The sequence below is a fragment of the Peromyscus leucopus genome, chromosome 5, assembly GCF_004664715.2.
Source record: "Peromyscus leucopus breed LL Stock chromosome 5, UCI_PerLeu_2.1, whole genome shotgun sequence".
NCBI classification, from domain to species: domain Eukaryota; kingdom Metazoa; phylum Chordata; class Mammalia; order Rodentia; family Cricetidae; genus Peromyscus; species Peromyscus leucopus.
In genome coordinates this window covers 12,838,745-12,852,364 of record NC_051067.1, presented here as the reverse complement: position 1 = coordinate 12,852,364, position 13,620 = coordinate 12,838,745, and the positions used below count along the sequence as shown (strand labels likewise).

The 13,620-nt window shown below is 45.5% G+C and overlaps 1 non-coding gene across 1 annotated transcript; it reads left to right on the top strand.

The window, feature by feature from the left end:
* The first annotated feature begins 12,845 nt into the window (after window positions 1-12,845).
* On the top strand, window positions 12,846-12,918 carry Trnaa-agc. Its single transcript has one exon. It is a non-coding gene; the product is annotated as a tRNA-Ala (tRNA).
* The last annotated feature ends 702 nt before the right edge of the window (window positions 12,919-13,620 follow it).

Genomic DNA, 13,620 nt, shown 5'->3' with positions numbered 1-13,620 from the left:
TCTCCCCAGCACACGGAGTGCGACTGTAATTATTTCAATGAGAAATTCCTGCAGACTCCTCCTGCTTGCTTCCTCTCAGCAAGTCACAATGTGTTTCCATGGAAACTCTGTTGCTAAGGGGGGACCCCATAAGTACATCAGTGTGGTGTCTGCAGCCTGGAGAGGGTGTTAGCCTGAGAGGCCGTATTGGCAGGCATATTTACATTTCATTTAGACCCCTTACCTCCATCTCATAATGCATTCACTAGAGAAGTCTCTCTCTGTGGACCAGAGAGAGAAGGACTGTCCCCCATTATCCATTGTGTTTTGTCCCCTTGAAACAGCATTAACTTTCCTTTCAAGGGCCTTCATCATCCTCTTATGTCTTTGACACTAGAATCCTGAGACAAACCAACAACTGCAATTACAAACCTCACCAAAATGCCACATGAGACCCGCTTTGTTGAACATTTATAAATGGCAAGTAGACACCAAACATAAGTCGTTGCAACAAGCGGCATTTTGAATCATTAATCTGAAAGATTTTAAATAGTAAATGTTTAGAAAGCCCCAAATGAAGCAAATCAAAATATTTTTGAAGTCTCCCTTTCAATGTCTCGGAAATCATATCCTGGCAGGCAGATTGTAACATTCCATCAGAAATCCTGATTGCAGTCCAGAACCTTCTACCAAGCCAACTTTCACTAACTGTTTCATTCGTTGTCAGTAATTTCTTTAAGTGGCCTGTGTCCAGATTCCTGTTTCTTCAATTCCTGGTGCCACATAAAGAAAAAGGGCCATGCTGAGAGAACCAAGGCAGTTGTCCCTGGCCAGGGTTGGGAAGGCTGCTGTTGGGGAGAGGGGGAAAGAGGGAGAACAGAGGAGAGAGCAGAGAGCGCTCAGGGAGCAAAGTACTTGCTGCACAGCATAAGTACCTGAGCTTGGATCCCCAGCACGCATGTAAAAACCAAGTGTGGCGACCATAACCTCAGCATGGGGAAGATGGAGACAGACAGATCCCTAAAACTCCTCCTGCAGAGCCTCATCGCTGCCCACATCGGGGAGGGTGCTGTCTTGGAAGCACGTTGCCCTGGAACACCATGCTGGCCCTACCCTCAAATCTCCGGCCACTCTCTCAGTCACAGAAGGTGACTACAGTATAAAGCACCAGAGTACCTCTCCCCTACAGGGCCTGCCTTGTGTCCCATGGTGCAGCTTGAGAAGGCAGGGTGTATATGACCAGAAGGGGTAAAGCCTCAGAGGCAAGCCCAAGCACCCCAGGCGATGTCAAGGTAGGTGCCAAGATTAGCCCTCATTTGGCCCGGAAAGAACACTGGCTCCTGGGGACTTGCTCCTCCCACCTCCTCCTCCTTGCTTCAGGAACTGTTTCTTCACCCCCTACCTACCAGGACTCTGCAAAGTGTAACACAGAGCACAGAGCAGAGAGCTAACACGGCAGGACCTTCGTTCTTGGGGACATCAACCATCCCAGTAAGTGTCAAACTTCACTCCAGAGACTCCCAGGATTCAGAAAGCGTCTCTGAGTTTCCCACTGGAAAATGAATCCGTACTTGGTAGGATTCCATGGGCCCTGGCCTGTCTTTTCGGCTAAGTCTTGGTTATTCCTGTGTTGTCCTTCCTCCATGTCACTCAGATCCCAGCACCCACACAGCTGCAGAGTACAGGAGAATAGGGTGAAGGGTCTGCACAGAAGCTCTCTTTTCATCACCTGGCTCTTCCCAACCCTCAGAGCAAAGTATTCAGTGTGCCACTGTAGCAAGCCTGTCCTGTGGGACAGCCCCTGCACCATGCACCCTGCCCGGTCACTTCAGTGCTCAGCACTGGATGCCAGCCCTCGGGCTCGACACAACGCTGCTGACTTTGAGGAAGGACAAGGATGTCTTCCCAGTGAAAGACCAGAGGGATGCTGTGGGATGTTCTGTATGGCAAACTTGTTGCTCTGATTTGTCAATAAATAAAACACTGGCCAGAGGCTAGGCAGGAAGTATAGGCGGGACTAACAGAGAGGAGAAAAGAAAGAACAGGAAGGCAGAAAGAGTCACTGCCAGCCGCTGCCAGGACAAGCAGCATGTGAAGATGCCGGTAAGCCACGAGCTACGTGGCAAGGTATAGGTTTATGGAAAAGGATTAATTTAAGCTATAAGAACAGTTAGCAAGAAGCCTGCCACCGCCATACAGTTTGTTAGCAATATAAGTCTCTGTGTTTACTTGTTTGGGTCTGAGCGGCTGTGGGACTGGCGGGTGACAAAGATTTGTCCTGACTGTGGGCCAGGCAGGAAAACTCTAGCTACAGGATGATGCTTCCTCAGGACAGGGCTGCAACTGGCTACATCCTAACAGACTGTAAACACTGGGTGAGTAGAGAGGGAACATGGTGGGCTTTGTATCTCACCTGCATGGATTTAGGAACCCCATTTTTTCATGAACTTGTCACCAACCCTAAACAAAACTAAGAACAGCGACCCCTTGACAAGAACTGACTGTGCAGCAGGTCATCTGTGGAGCCCTCCCATGTTTACCCCACAGGGTTCCCTTAAGCCGAAGAGCTGAGAGTGCCCATCTGGCTCTGCCTCCCGAGTGCTGGGATTAAAGGAGTGCGCCACCGCTGCCCGGCTAGACTCCTTTTAAAGATAAAGTCTTACTGTGTTCTCCCTATGGATCCCAGACTGGCCTTGAACTCAGGATCTCCTGCCTAAGCCTCCTAAGTACTGGAATTACAAGCATATGCCACCATGCCCAGTACCTACCTTTGTTTTAGCTCTACCTCAGAATAAGATTGGCTCCTAGTCAACGGCCCACACTACAGAGGTACAGTGCTGAGGAAACCAGGGCACCTGGCCCATGCAGGAGACATGCAAATGATATAAAAGCTCACATAGCTGTTCCAAGTTCAAATACTAAGAAGAAACAGTCCAGAGCCACAGCCACCTCCTGTGTGCAGATAGAGTGTGTGGTGACCTTCACATCCCCACATTCATAGAGCATACGCCCACCTACACTCCTATATACTCCACACGCATATACATACACAGCACACACAACACCATGTATCACACACACCTTCTATATACATACACAATGCACACACACCACATACTACCACACTCCCCACATATACATACACACAATATACACAACTCATATACATCCCTACACATAAACAATACAAGCATAGATACTATACACAAAGCCTGTATCACACCCATACACCCCATACATACTTACACAAACCACATACATATCACATATACACCTCACATATGCATACACACACCACACACACCTACCTATACTACATACAGAGCATGTACCAAACACATCACACACATAGCATGCACACCACATATAACCATATACATTCCACACATATACACCTATGCTTATTACATATACACTATGTACTATACATACAATGTACACATGCATACATCTGTATGCGTATATATACACAGATACATAGTCACATACCACATATGCCCATACACACCCCACACATACATACACACAACACACACATATTACATATACTCTATACATATAGCACACATACTACAAACACATCATGTACCACACACATACCACATATACACCACATATACACACTGCTAAGTCATTTCTGGGGCCCTTATCTCTGAACAGATGCACAGAGTAGAGGGAGCGACAGGACTGTGGAGAAAGTCTCTACCCCAAACAAATCTTCAGTGTGTACAGTTGGAGTACACTGTCTCAGGTGGGCCAGACTCTAGGAAAGAAATCAGTACAGAATTCAAGAAACCCCAGATTTGGCTGCATGGTCAAGCCAATTTGGGTTTTCTGAGTCTACCTGGATCTGTCACCACCATAATAGGCTGTCTTACCACAGGCTAAAATTAATGAAGACAATTGATCATGTACTGAAGCCTCCCAGGGTGCCGGGCCATGAGAGCCTAGGATCAACTCTGAAAGCCATTCAGGGAAACCTGCTATTTCTTAAGGCTCTTTTGCCTGGAGAGAAACCCAGCACAAGGGCCACACATTACTAGATAATAATCCATGTTTTAAAACGTCAAGTGCAGCTTCCACTTTCAGGAGATAATATTGTAGCATGTTCCCTCACAACTCCTAAACAAAGCTCAGACCCTAGATATAAGTTTATAGGTAGCCAGAAAAGATGCTAAAAGTGGGAGAGGAAAAAACAAGGAAAAGGGATGATAGCTGATTTACAGTCCATTAACAAATGTTTTCAAAATTGACTGTAGACTTCAGAGGCTAAGGGATAACACAGTGGTGAGGCCTCTGTGTTTTATTTTTAGCCCTCACATGGGTCAGCTGGATGCTGAAGAGGCCTGAAGCCAAGAACCAACAGACAGAAAAAAAGAAGGGAGGGAGGGAGGGAGGGGGGAGGCTGTCGGATCTAGGATGGAAGAAGAAGGAACATACACATCCCAGTTTGAGATTTTGTTATGCCTTTCTGCCCCCAGCAATAGGCAGTAAGCCTTCGTGTCTTTGTGGGTTTTTCGTGCCCAGCAATAAGTTTCTATTTCTCTGAAATGTAGCCCATGTCTCATACACAGTGAGTCTCTCGGTACTTGTTATACCACAAAGAACAGAGAAGGTTGAGGTGCCCACTCTCAGCCCAGCCAATCATCAATTACAGAGACAGATCCAATCCCTGCTGTAGAAGGGGCCCCGTAGACAGCTTTACACCAACAGAAAAAAGAGAGAGGAGGGAATCACCAATAGGACACCCTAAACCCAAATAAAAATCCAAACTCCTTAGGGTTGGTGTTTTCTCCAGCTCTGGGGCCCCTTCTGTACTCAAGAAATCCATAATGCTTGTCAATAACCTTGTTTTCACATTGCACTAAGCCATGTTCCTGTCTTTTAATTCTTTAACTGATGAGAGGAAAAAGAACTCACCTGATAGCTGATATAAAAAAGGAGGGAGGGAGAGAAAGAGGGAGGGAGAGAGGGAGGGAGGGAGGGAGGGAGACAAAGAAGAAACCAAAAATAAGACAACAATAAAGTGGACTAAACATAATACTCCTACTCTCTCCATCCAAAAGAACCAGGAAAAGAGATGCCCAATAACCTAGTATGGACCCATGGTGTGTGTGGGGGGAGGGGGTGCTCCTGTAGCACTAAGTGGCTGATTCTGTTCACTTTAGCAGCTTCAGAGCCTCAGTGACTAATTCCACAGCCAGGCACAAGCAATTGGGACACAAGCAATTGGGACAATACACCCACAGGGCCAGAAATGGTGAAGCCAGCGTCTCCTCACTTTCCAGCCGAAGTTATCACTGACATGGACACAGGGACATCCCCTATGACCCCAGAATCCCCAGACTGCTGCAGAGGAGGATTCTCCTACAGATGACAGGAACGGGGGCCACTGTGAAGCCCAGTGGCACAAGGCAAACCAGAGTGTCACTTCAAGCTTCTGAAAACTGCCCTAGGAACTGTAGCCCACCAAAGCTGATCAGACCTAAACAAGATGGCCGTCCAGTGAAAGGGAAGGCTTGACAAGGGTCAGGAGCAAGGCAAGACTGAACATGTCTCCACACAGCACAAAAATGAAAATTGTCGGGCAAACCAAGAGCCAATGTCAACCGCTGCAAATTATCTTTAAATCAAATTTCACAATAGAACATCTCAACCAAGAAATATAAGTTATACAAAGAGGCAAAGGTACTTATATGAAAAACATAACTCAAGAAAAAAACAGGACTCATTGAAACAATGTTAACTTGCCAGGAGGACTCAGTAATAAGTAGAACAGTGACAACGAGATAAAAATCAATAAACATGAAGACAGATTAACAAAATGTGGTCAGCCTGAAGGGCAGAGCTAAAACAAACTGAGAAATGGACAGAGCTTCAGGCATCTGTGAGGTAGCAACAAAAAGTCTAGCATTAACATTTCTGGGGTCACATGAGAGAAGTGTTGAAAAGATATTCAAAGAACTAATACCCTGAGCTCAGCCTAAGAAGCTAAAATCCAAATTTGATAAATTATTTTTTTAAAAAATCTAGGTATTTTTTAAAAATAGGGGCTGGAAAAATGGCTCAATGGTTTAAGAGCATTTGTTGATGTTCCTGAGGACTGGAGTTCAGGTCCCAGGACCCACATTTGACAACACCTATAACTCCAGCTCCAGAGGATCTGATATCCTTTTCTGGCCTCCAGGCATCTGCACACACGTGCACATGTCCACATACAGGCTATGGTCCCGCTGGTCCAACAATGGCTGTCTACCAATGGAAGGTCCAAGAATCCAATCAGTGCAAGAGGCTGGGTGTCTCAGCTGGTCTACAGTGTACTCCAGAATCCCAAAGAAGCAGGCTCTGATGCCAATGTAGGCGTGGACTTGCTAGCAAGAGTAATGCAAGAGCAAGCAGGCAAAGAGAGAGCAAGCTTCCTTCTTCTGTGTGCTTTATACAGGCTACCAGGAGAAGGTGTGGTCCAGATTAAAGGTGGATCTTCTCACCTCAAAGGTCCGGGTTAGAAGTGGACTTCCCACTTCAAATGATTTAATTAAGAAAAATATCTCTCACAGGTGTGCTCAGTCATTTGGGTTTTAATTCCAGATGTAGTCAAGTTGACAACTAAGAACAGCCATCACAGATCCCAACAGGAATTCGGTCTGTGGAGGTTTCGGAAAGGAACCAGGACCCCATCAGGAGCTGGGCTTCAGTGGTTAAGAGTTTGGATCCCAGGACCTACATCAGGCAGCTCCAGCTGCCAATAACTTGGACTCCAGGGGTTCCAAAGCCCTCTCCTTGTCTCCAGAACCTCTGACTACCACACAAGCATGGCATTCCGTGCACACACACAATATAAATAAGTAGATGAGTAAGTTATTTTAATTTTTTTGAACAAGGTTGAATCCAAAGAAATAGACTAATTTTTTTTTTTTCAGGAGAATTTTTAAGACAGCCTAACAGCCAAACTGTCACAAAGTTACTACTCACTGTTCTTAGTCAGATTTATAGTAACTAAAAGCAGAAAATGGAGCAGAAAGATGCGGGGAATGTGCAGCTTGACAAGGAAATGAGCTTGAATGGCATCACAGACAAAGCTGCTGAGGACAAAGCAACTGCAATTATTCAGGAGATTAGCACCATTAAGGAGAAGCCACTTGCCTTGCCCCAAGCTAGCAGGAAAGGTCCTTCAGGCTAAGAATCCATCCACTGAGTGCTCTGAGGTCTTTAGAAGAGAATGACCAGACAAAGAGAACTAACTGTAAAGACACCCTGCGCAAGCAGAGACATCCAGGCAGGTATTTTCCCAAGGCACGCAGAAGCTGCTGCATCTGTGGTACTATGGAAGCAGGCTACGTACTGAGCTAGCGACAAAGTCTGCAAAACTGATGAGGCGTGACTAACAATGCCAAGTTCAATTCCTAACACCAAACGATTACATTAGGAAATAAGGTCTCCTGTATCTTGGTGTCTCTCTCAAGAAGCTATTGATAAATGGTGGTCAAAATAAATGTGATGGTGGCAGACAAAAGGTGTGATCAAGAGACAATATAAAGCCAATGAACTTGATCATGGCCAAGAAAATGGATGAAGCCAATAGCTAGATCTTTGGGGGGAAAAGAAAAAAAAAAAAAAACACTCAAGTTGGTATGCTTCTAGTCAAAGCAGAAGACACAAATTATCAGCACATGGAGTGAGGCAGGGGCTCACTCCACAGTTACCCCAGCCATTAAGAGGCAAATGTGTTACGAACAACTTTAAATTCATATATTTAATGATTTAGATAAAATACACCAATTCCTCAAACCCACAATGTGAGCATAGGTAAGATGATGAGCATTGGATGAATCTACCGCCATTAGAATTTGAATTGGAGTCAGGCAGTGCCTTTAATCCCAGCACTCGGAAGGCAGGGGCAGGTAGATCTCTGAGTTCAAGGCCAGCCAGGTCTACAGAGTGAGTTCCAGGAGAGCCAGGTGTAGTGGGTAGCCATTCCAGCTTGGATCTGGAAGTTCCAACCCCTATTGAGACTCTGGCAAATGTCACGCCTATGAGGCGGGGCCAAGGGAGGTGTCTGGAGACCTGGATGGGCGAGCGCTCTCTCTGTGCCTGGACCGGAGACGGTGGAGGTTGACTGAGCAGAGCTCCAGAGAACACCGCTGGACTGCAATACACCTTCCCCAGACCCCCCGCAATCTACCTATTCCTTCATTTGTAAGTCACCCACTAAATAAATCTTCCTTTTAACTACGTGGAGTGGCCTTAATAATTTCACCAATAGCCAGGGCTACAGAAAAACCCTGTCTCAAAAAAAAAAAAAAAAAAAAAAAAAAAAAAAAAAAAAAAGGAAAGAAAGAGAATTTGAATTGGTAGTTAAGAAACTTTCAGAAAAGGATTCGCCAAAGCAGATATTTTCACTGGTGCAATCATTAAATTAAAATTTATGCTTCGTGGATTTTTCCAGAAAAATGAAGTGAAATGGTTTCTAACTAATTCTACCATCTTGAGACCAGAACTAGACAAAAAGCAGTAGAGAAAATCTACACCCAACTTCTCTCATCTTATGAATACCTCATGAGCACAGCCCTTTAATAAAATATTCCACTGGATCCAGCAATGTGTGAAAAGAATTGTAGAATACTACCAAGTGGAATTTATTACAGGGATGTAAGACTGAATCAGTATCTGAAAAACAATTTAACCTATTGTATCAACAGGCTAAAGAAGAAAACACATGGATTAAACCTCACATTTGTTATTAGTATCTTTTATTTGTTCTTTGACAAGTTTATACATGTAAACAATGTGTCTTGATCTCATCTACCTACAACTCTCTCCTCCTAATCTCCCAGGCACCCAAAAACTACATAGTGTGTGTGTGTGTGTGTGTGTGTGTGTGTGTGTGTGTGTGTGTCCTACTGAGTTCAGTTAGTGCTGCCTGCTGTGATGTTGACTAAACACGTGCAGATAACCACAGCTGCAGTAAGCTGCAGTAAGCTCTTGAGTACAATGGCCGAGTCACACCCTGAATACAGAATTGTATAGCTTTCATCTGTATCCTTTAGCTCTTATATTTTTTATTTATTTATTTATTTTTTAAATTACACTCATGATATTAATCATATTTGTGGTATTCATAGATTACATTCGCAGTATTCATTCAAATATATATATATATATATATATATATATATATATATATAAATTTTAAATGTCGAATGTCATTTCTTGAAGGGGGTAGGAGGTCTTAAATACAGGCTTACAGCACAATGGGAGGACCCTGGAGGGCAGAAGTTTGCTACTGATGCTTTACAATCTTGCATCTAAGCTGTTAATGCCCATTATGCAGGGTACACAGACAAGGAACTTCCCTTAAGCATTCAGGAGGGTGGAACCTGGCAGGGAATTAGCATTGGGAGGATATCAAGATCAAGGTCTGCAAGCAAGGCAACAGTTACCCAAAACGGGGGCCAGGGACCTACAGGTCCCCCTTTTATTAAAAAATGTAGCTCTTATATTTTTCCCAACCCCTCTTCCCAGATTTTCCCAGAGCCTGGCCTGGAGGGTGCTACAGATAGATGTCCCGCTAGGGCTGGGCTCTCAGCGGTCACTTATTCTCAGCACTCGACCGTTTGTGAGTCTTACCTCCGTGTTAAGCACTGCACACTGCAGAGAGAAGCCTCTTTGGCCAAAGTTGAGAACAGTACTAGTGTAGGGATAGTTTGACAACATGTTGTTTAGCAAAACAACAGTAGAAGGTTCCTCCCTAGAACCTGTGACCTCTTGATCCATGGACTTTTAATCAGGACCAGGCTTGAATTCCCCTCTGTGGCACAGGCCTCAAATATAGTCAGAAAATAGTTGGTTACCTCCATAATCTTAGTGCCAGTATTTTACAGGTGGGCACATCTTGCCAGGCAGGTTGATATTGTAACAGGCACATAAACTTTACCTCTTAATATATTGTTTGGGTTTTAATACTGCATATTCAATTTTAAGGAGAAATACTTGTGTTTTACTTATTTTCTTCTTACCCAAACCAACAGACTAACCTCAAGATTACAATGAAAAAAAAATTGGAAGTATAAATAATTCAAAGAGCTATTTATAGTACTAAATTCTAACACTGTTTACATTAGGCAGACATTTTAAAATACATTTTGAAAGCAAGTCTATTTTTAAATCGTTGAAAGGGATTTCACCAGCCACCTCATTAAAAGAAAGAAGAAATAATAAACTTGAGAATGCAAAACAGTTTAAACTGTCGCAAGCCATTTGGACTTTTCTCTCCTGCTAATAACAGTGCTGTGGCTTCAGTTTAAGAAAGGCAGCGATTGTTTTCATCTCTGTGCTGAGCCCTCAGGTCTGACTTCTTCCCCTTCTTGTCTGCCTTAAATTCTAGCAATGTGAGGCGCCAGTCACCACAGGGACCAGTTCTGGGTTGCTCCAGCCCCACCCTCCAATTCCTCATCAGCAGGAGCCTAAAACTCTTTTGTAAATTCAGTGGGATAAGCGCCTGGGCTCTCTGGCTCTCTCCCTCTGGCTCGGTGTCCTGAGACCCTCCCTCTGCAGCCCCGTGGTTCAGTAAATGTAGCCAATCCTCCGCATCGTGACTATTGCGGATTATGGCATCCTCTCCAGCGCACTTTGAGGTGGCGCGGCAGTGGCGAAGCTGGGCTTATGTAGGTGGCTGCTGCAGGCGCGCGTGGGTGATGTAGAGGTGCATGGGTGCTGCAGGTGCACGTGGGTGTTCCTGGTGCGTGGCTGGTGTAGTGTATGAGGCATGGGGACTGCTGGAGTGTGGCTGCTTGTAGGGGCGTGGGTGTTATAGGGGCGTGGGTGCCGCAGGCTCATGTGGCTGCTGCTGGCGAGTGACTGCTGTAGGGGCGTGGGTGTTGCGAGCAGACACTGGCAGATCAGGAGTCTCAACCCAAGAGAAGGAGGCAGTCCCCAATGCATAGAAACCCCTGGAGCCCCAGGAAACATTTCAATTACTGTCTGTGAGGTTCGTGGATCCGGAACAGGAAAAGAATCGCTACTGAAGCTCCAGAGCAAGAATTTGTAGCATAGGAAATCGCCCAGCGTCTCTCCACCCCTCTCCATGGAGGCACCCTGGGCCAGCCTAGTGAGTCCCCTACCCAGCCATCAAAGCACTCAGTAGTCCCCGTCCCCAGTCCCCATCATCCTCACCCAAGGAAGAAGACAACTGGACTTTTTCTTAGAAGTGAAAGGTGAGCATCCTCCGCTGAGGTAGGACCCAGTCATGCCCCTTTCAACAGCCCTGATTATGTCTGGGTCGTTTACGCAAATGTGCACTAAGTGAACTGCAATTACCAGAGTAAAACTTCCCTAACACAGCAGCTCACTCCCTAGAAGTACACCTAGTCCCAGAGGGAAGAGGGAGACCATCGTGATGAGCTTCAGGAATCTCCCCTGTCTCCAGCAGCTAATGTCCTTCTCTGGAATCCACACAAGTCCAGGCACTACATCAAATCCCCAGTCCCTTCAAAATCATTTCCACAGAAGTACCAGTTCCATGAGCCCCTGAGACAGGGATGCTGAAACATTCCACATTGTCTGAGGAATCCCTGCATCCGTCAATTTCTTTTGCTGCTTTTGTTGTTTTGGTTGGCTATTCTTTTTTATTTTTATTTTTATTTTTAAGAATTATTTATTTGGAGGTGGCCTTGATCTGGAGGTGGTAGGAATGGGGGGTGGGCTGGGGGAAGGGGAGGGGGGCAGGAAGGGGGAGAACAAGGGAATCTGTGGATGTTATGTAGAACTGAATAGTATTGTAAAATAAAATAAATTTAAAAAAGAGAGAGAGAAAAAAGCAACAAAATAAAATGGAAAAAAAAAAAACAATTATTTATTTATTATGTATGCAGTGTTCTGCCTGCAGTCCAGAAGAGGGCACCAGATCTCATTACAGATGGTTGTGAGCCACCATGTGGTTGCTGGGAATTGAACTCAGGACCTTTGGAAGAGCAGCCAGTGCTCTTAACATCTGAGCCATTTCTCCACACCTATTTTTATTTTTTTTTAAGATGATGGGGTCATGGTGGTGAGGCAGGGTCTCAACCCAGGTTAGCCTCAATCTTATTATGTAACCAAAGCTGGCCTTCAACTCCTGCTCTTCCAGCCTCTACCAGGGATCACGAACAGTGGATCCATAACGCCTGTTCATCTTAGCCACCTTAGGTGCCTGATAGACAAATGCCCAAACAGATAAGAACGTAGCCTTTCGAGCAGTATTGTGCCTGGAGACTGAGAAAAAGCTATTTTTTTCTTTTGAGATTTTTGAAAATCCAGAAGTTAAAAAATTAGATCCTAGAGGGATAGAGAAATGCCAGGAGTGTGGATAGACAGCTCTACTAAAGTCATCCCTGCCTCAGTTTCCCTGCATTGCTGTCCATTCCATCGCCTGTCTCAGCCTTTTCACCTTAATTCTCAAGAGAGAGCTGCTTTCTCACCAGGATGTGCTCAGGCATGGATGGTGTTGGCCTTCTGTGTCACCCATTAGAAACCTGGCCTTCAGTGAGGGGACGTTGACAGCTGGTGACCTTTGAGAGGCAGAGCCTGGGAGGAGATAATCAGCTGAGGGACATCCCCATCTTGGAATGAAGAGTGCTGTCTCACAGCAGTGGGTTGTATGTGGTGGAGATGGGCTGACTGGACTGGCTCCCCCACAGTCTCGGGCTTCCTTGCTGGTGCACATACCCCTGTCTGTGTCCTCTCGCCTTCTCCACAGATACAAAACAGCCAGAGATCCTCATCAGGCCCCGGGGAGTTAAACAAACTCCTTTATAAGGTACCCAGCTGTGGGGTATTAAAGCCACAGAAAATGGACTCATTCAAGCAGCTTTAAGAAACAAGTAGTGGGGTTGGGGATTTAGCTCAGTGGTAGAGCGCTTGCCTAGCAAGCACAAGGCCCTGGGTTCAATCCTCAGCTCCAAAAAAAAGAAAAAGAAAAGAAACAAGTAGTATGCTGGCAGTGGTAGCGTGCACCTTTAATCCCGGCACTGGGGGGCAGATCTCTCTAAGTTCGAGACCAAGCTGGTCTACAGAGTGAGTTCTAGGACAGCCAGGGCTACACAGAGAAATGCTGTCTCAAAAACAAAACAAAACAAAAAAGAAACAAGTAGTATACAATGGAGAATGTAGACTACCCTTGAGAAAATTCAGCTTGCAGGGGGATGGCTCACCATCCCTAACTGCACTTCTTGCTCTGCACTTCTGAGTCAGCCTTAGCTACACCAGGATAATACTCTCCTCCCTGACTCTTGAACTCTGTCACTTAGAACAGACACTCTCCCAGAACTGGGTTCAGGCTCCAGACCCCAAGGAAGACACCTGGAGATCTGCCACCTGGCTGGCTCTCCCTGACTTCTGCTTGCACCTCCCTGAAGACATGCTCTCCAAGATCCCTCTAGTGACCCATCCACATGCCCCACGCTCCACACATGCCCTCCCCATGAGAAATGGCCACAGGGCCATTCAAGTCTCCTTCAGAAATAAACCCTGGAGCCTGTAGACAGCCAAACAAGGAAACCTGAACACACTTGTAGAAGGTGTTGTGGTTATAACTGGGTCACCAGAGTTAGGTGGTATTAACATTTTGTATTATGAAGTAGTGAGAACTTATACTCCATGAAGGTG